A 5,034-nucleotide genomic window follows, 5' to 3' on the forward strand; every position below is an offset into this window, starting at 1 on the left:
AGTCGATGCAAGTGCGAGGATGGTGCGTGAAACCTTAGGGTTTTCGTGCTACGTCGAGAATGCGTCGGTCGATGCAATGGGAGTATTGGTCGATGCAAGTGACCCTTGCATCGGTTGATGCATATCATGCAACGGTCGACGCAACCCCAAGTGGTGTCGGTCGATGCAGAGTCCTGGTTTGTTATTGTTTGATTGTTGATTGTTGGTTGATGCTTAGAGATGGCTCTACTGGTTGTGTGTATAGACCAGTAGATGGGAGGATTGCCTTACTGAGTGTTTATAAATACTCATGCATTGCAATTTGTGTTTGTGGTGCATGTAAAGGCAAAGTGTGATCATGGAATCAAGCCAATGAAGAGGAGGATGTTCTAGGGACTCGATTGGGTGTTGTCTGGCATTGCTAGGTTGCTAGAGTTGGGTCATTAGAAACATTGCTAGGTTGATGGTTCTATGTTTTCCTTTTGGTTGAATATTGGATATTGTTTATGTTATAATATTGGTTTATTATTGGATATTTACTGGATATTGGTATTGGTTATTTCTGCTGTTGGTTGTGATTGTGGTTAGGTGGCTAGTGGATATGGGACCACTAGCTGTTAAATTATTTATTATAATTATTTATTATTCAAAAAAAAAACAGGTCGGGTCGTTTCAGTCGTGTTCGTTGTTTGGGTGGATCCCCAGTGATTAGTGAGACCGTGGATCAGAGTGTGATGGGTGAGGGTGTCGATGAATAGTAGGCGTTTCAGGATTTGTCGGTGGGTTTGGCCGGTAGTGGTATTGTGGGATTATTGGAGCCGATTGAGCCAGTCTGGGTGGTGTCCGTGTCGAGTTGGCTACTAGTGTTGGGCTTCTGGATGTGCGGGTTGCAGCTGGTTAAGCCCCTAGTCAATATGTTTTCATTGCAGATTTGTTGATGGGGTTGTTGGAGCGGTTGTTGGGAGTTGTTCCGGCGCAAGCTATGTTTGTGCCGCCTGTGGCCGTAGTGGTACAACAGCTAGTAATGTGGATACATGAGGTCATTCTTACTATATTCGAATGACATAAGATATGCATGGGATTTGTGCTGCTTTGTTCCACGGGGGTTCTGAGCCCAGTAAGGCGGATGTGTGGAAGACGAGACTGGAACGCAATTTCCAATCTCTCAGGTGTCCCGAGGAGTAATGGGTGGACATACAGGTCCATTTATCTTTTTGGTCAAAGCGCACTAATCTTTTCGGTAAAAGGTCCTGGGAGAACTCCACAATTAAGCGCACTTAAGCTAGAGTAGTCTCAGGATGGGTGACCTTCTGGGAAGTAACTGTTGGAACAGTGCGAGTGAGGACATAACATAAGGAAATATCATGTTGTAATCTGTAGGGACGGTAAATAAGTCTTTAAAGCCTCTTGTACGTAGAAAACCGACTGTCGGATATGGATAGACTCAAGGGCCTAGTGGGAGTCCATCCATAATTTTTGGTCTAACAAAACGCATCATAATTTTTTTTATAGATATTAGGTCTAACAAAACACTACATAACAATTGAGTTTGTCAAATAGAATTGAAATCTAAATATATGAAACCTGAAAAAACTCATAATTCTGTTGGTAATCTGTCGGTAACTCCCGGCGGATATCCGACAACCCTAAGAGTTTTCTAGGGTTTAAGAATTCGACCGCATTTAACACGTGTTTTAAACTCTGTCGGAAAGCCATCGGGAAAATTCCGATAGATTACTCACAAATTTCCAATGGATTTAGAGTATTGGGTATAGAAATATGAAACTTTATAACTTAACACATTCACAAACACTATTTATTATGTTTTAAAACACTTACAATCAGTTTTGGTCTATTATATTACTATAAATTTAAATTTTCAAAATTTAGCATGATTTCATTAAAAGTGTTTCTATATACACTTAGAATGTTACTTAAGAGATTGAATGTTGTGAATGACTAAATTTTAAAATTATTTTTATTGATTTCTTTTTTATGAAACAGATTTGGAAGTTATGAAATATACTTATTGTAATGGTAATTGACTAGTCAAAATAATTTTCAAAATATATATATAGTTTTTTGAACTTTTTTCATAGATCCGTCAGGAAACTGTCAGGATTCCGTTGGATAAAACACAAAACTTACACCGGAAAATATTTTTTTCCCAAATTTTTTGGAAATTTGCGGGAAGTTTTATTTAATACATTTTGTTTACAGTCTAAACCTCAAAAATGTTTCAGTTTCTCTTCTCAACCTAGATTCACTTCTTCTTCCTCACCCATAATTTTTCCTTCACCCGATTCACTTCTTCTTTTTTTCGTTTCTCCCTCTTTCTCTCTTCTAATTCAAGGATTATGTTCCTCATATCCACCACAACCACTCAACTATGTAAGATTTTTAGCTTTTTATCTCAAATATGTATGATTTGGGATTTATAATGTTTGGTTTGAGTTTCGGTGGCTATAAAGGAATTGATTCAAAAAGTAAACATTTTGGGTTGAAATATGTTAGAGTAGGTGTTCGGTTTGAGTAATTGTTAGGTTGAAATCCAATTTTTTCAATTGAATCTAAATAACTTTGATTTTGCGTTTTCCATTTTTAAGAATTGGGTAAAAATAAAGTTTTCCTAAATAAAAAATAGGATCTATTCAATTGATATATTGTTACGATTCGGTTTTGTTGAGTTTTATTTTTATTTTTGTAGAACTGTAATATTAAGAGATTTGAGGTGATTTATATAGGTATGGTTGATCTTATACTTAAATTTTTTTTCACAGGGACTACGAATCATATCGACGTCGCCGTAACCGCTATCCCCAAAACAGAGAAGAATCCGATGGTTATGGGGCTAATGTTCAAACCCTCTCCACAGGAGTCTCAAAGAACCTTATGAAACATACTCTTCAATGCCAAGTGATGACAAAGACCTTTTGTTTAAACAGTTTGCGGTAATACTACATTACTTCAGGACATGATTTCTTTAATGGCAAGTTTAATTTGTATACATACAGAGATAATCATTTAGTATTAAAGATGTTGCAATCAGACTAATCATACATTTTACTCATATATTGGTAGCAAGATTTTAATCTGGGAGCCACAAATGAAATCTAGATGTCCATCAAGAGTTTGACAGAGAGGCGGCGACTCAATATTCCAACACGTTAAGTGAGTGGAAGAAGAAGTGGAAACGCGGAGAAACTCCAAAGGGAATAAACGACAAGGTGTACGAAGGGGTTGCAAGAGTATTGGGCACATCCCAAGACAAAGGAAACATCTACCCAGAAATCTAAGAATCGGAATATCAATCGAGGTGGCAAAGGGCTAGCAATGCACAACGCAGGGTCAACAAGCTTCTATACCTGTGGACTACAACTTGTAAGTTTTTAACAATTTCTAGCACAATTCAAAACTTAACTTCAGTAAAGATTAATACTAAAATTTGTTTTAAAGACCAAACGAGATGGTGTGGCTCCTGATCACTTAACGTTGATGGTAGACACCACACCAACAAAAAGACCAAGCAAATTCAAGACCCTTTAGCTAAGGAAGTGATTGGCAATTCTCGTAAGAGGATGGAGGAGTTTAGCTTATCTCAACCTTCAGTCGATGGAAATGGCTTACCAACACCAATCCCCGTCGACATGATTAACCAATTCGTTCTTGAGGTCTTTACTTTTTGATTCAAATTATTTTTATCTTATGATTTTTTTTTCTACCTTTTGTTCTAATTGTTCTAAATTTCAGGAAACTCCATAAACCAAGGGTCGAATCTTTGGATTAGGAAAAGTTTCAAAAATACTTTGTACTTGTTTATCATCTTCATTACCAATATATGGTCGTGATCCTAAACTTGTGCGAGCCCTCCATGAGAAAGATGACCGTATCGAAGCTTTTAAGAAGATGATGGAAAAAAGAGAATGAGCGGAACAAGCTGAGAGATGAGGAGCTTGCGTCTTTCATGGCAGAGATGCGATCAAAGTTCCTTGTGAATTCAATTTCTTAGAGATATATGACTACAATATTTAAGATTTATTGACCATTTTCTTTTTCTTTTTGATTTGTGTATATTGCATTTTCTTTTTGGGATTGTAACGCTCGTTCCCGAAAAAATATGAATATTAGATTTTTATATTGGGAATTGAAGTGGATTTGGTTTAATCACTTTTAGTTTATTAACCTAATCGATTTATTGATTAATCAAAAGGATTTTTTAATTAATTATTGGTTTAGCTGTTTTCTGGTTTTATTAATTTAAACCAAAGAGTCCCTAACTCTTCTCTATAATGATCACACTTCTATTCTCTTCAGTGATATAGGCTTGTCGCCGTTGGATGCTCAGAGAGAGGGAGAGGAAGAGAGATAACTCTTGGTTATTTGGTTTAAAGGAGAAAGAGAAGGAGGACAAGCTTTTTCCTTAGAGTAAAGAGAGAAACAGAACTGTCAGAGTTTGGGAGAAGGAGGATCCGACTGCTCAAATCGTTTCGAAACATATTGATTTTTAGTATGGTTGTAGCTAAGAGATTTTCATACACTCTCCATTTTACAGAAGCGAATTTGAGGTAATATTGTAGGAGATATCGACAGTTTCGTGGGGCGTTTCTTCTCAGTTACGGATTGAGACCAGCGAGTGTTTAGGGATCGATTACGGTTTCAAATGAGATCTGATCATGCTGAAATTTTGCGGGAAGCTGTGTGACGTCTAGGGCTAGCTTTTCACTATGGGATTTGGTAGTTAACGGTTTTTTTTTATTTCTTGGTTTCACTTGTGAGGTTGTTCATCTCTGATTTTTCTGGCAGTTTGTTTTCAATGTTTGTTTGTTATTGTGATTGGTTGTAGGAGCGAGTTTGGTTGTTCTTGGATATTGGAGAGCTTCTCTTTTGGCTGTATTTATTTTCGTGAATCACTTGCTAAGGTGAGTGCGTGACCATGAGCTTATCTAAACGATTGGGTTGTATGACTTGTTTTGTGTGATGATGTGTAGGTGTGGTGTATGTGTTATTGGGAGTTCTTTTTAATGGTTGGTTATTATATTTTTTTGTGGTTGTACT

General features: G+C 36.9%; 1 long non-coding RNA gene across 2 annotated transcripts; it reads left to right on the plus strand.

The window, feature by feature from the left end:
- Positions 1-2,076: 2,076 nt before the first annotated feature.
- On the plus strand, positions 2,077-4,140 carry LOC104719473 (uncharacterized). Of its 2 annotated transcripts, none has more exons than XR_756624.3 (5): positions 2,077-2,370; positions 2,760-2,930; positions 3,061-3,360; positions 3,436-3,650; positions 3,730-4,140. It is a non-coding gene; the product is annotated as an uncharacterized LOC104719473 (long non-coding RNA). The 2 variants fall into 2 exon arrangements; XR_015568223.1 differs by having other exon boundaries at positions 2,207-2,370; positions 3,065-3,360.
- The last annotated feature ends 894 nt before the right edge of the window (positions 4,141-5,034 follow it).

The sequence above is a fragment of the Camelina sativa genome, chromosome 10 (genome assembly GCF_030686135.1).
Source record: "Camelina sativa cultivar CO46 ecotype springtype chromosome 10, ASM3068613v1".
Taxonomy (NCBI): domain Eukaryota; kingdom Viridiplantae; phylum Streptophyta; class Magnoliopsida; order Brassicales; family Brassicaceae; genus Camelina; species Camelina sativa.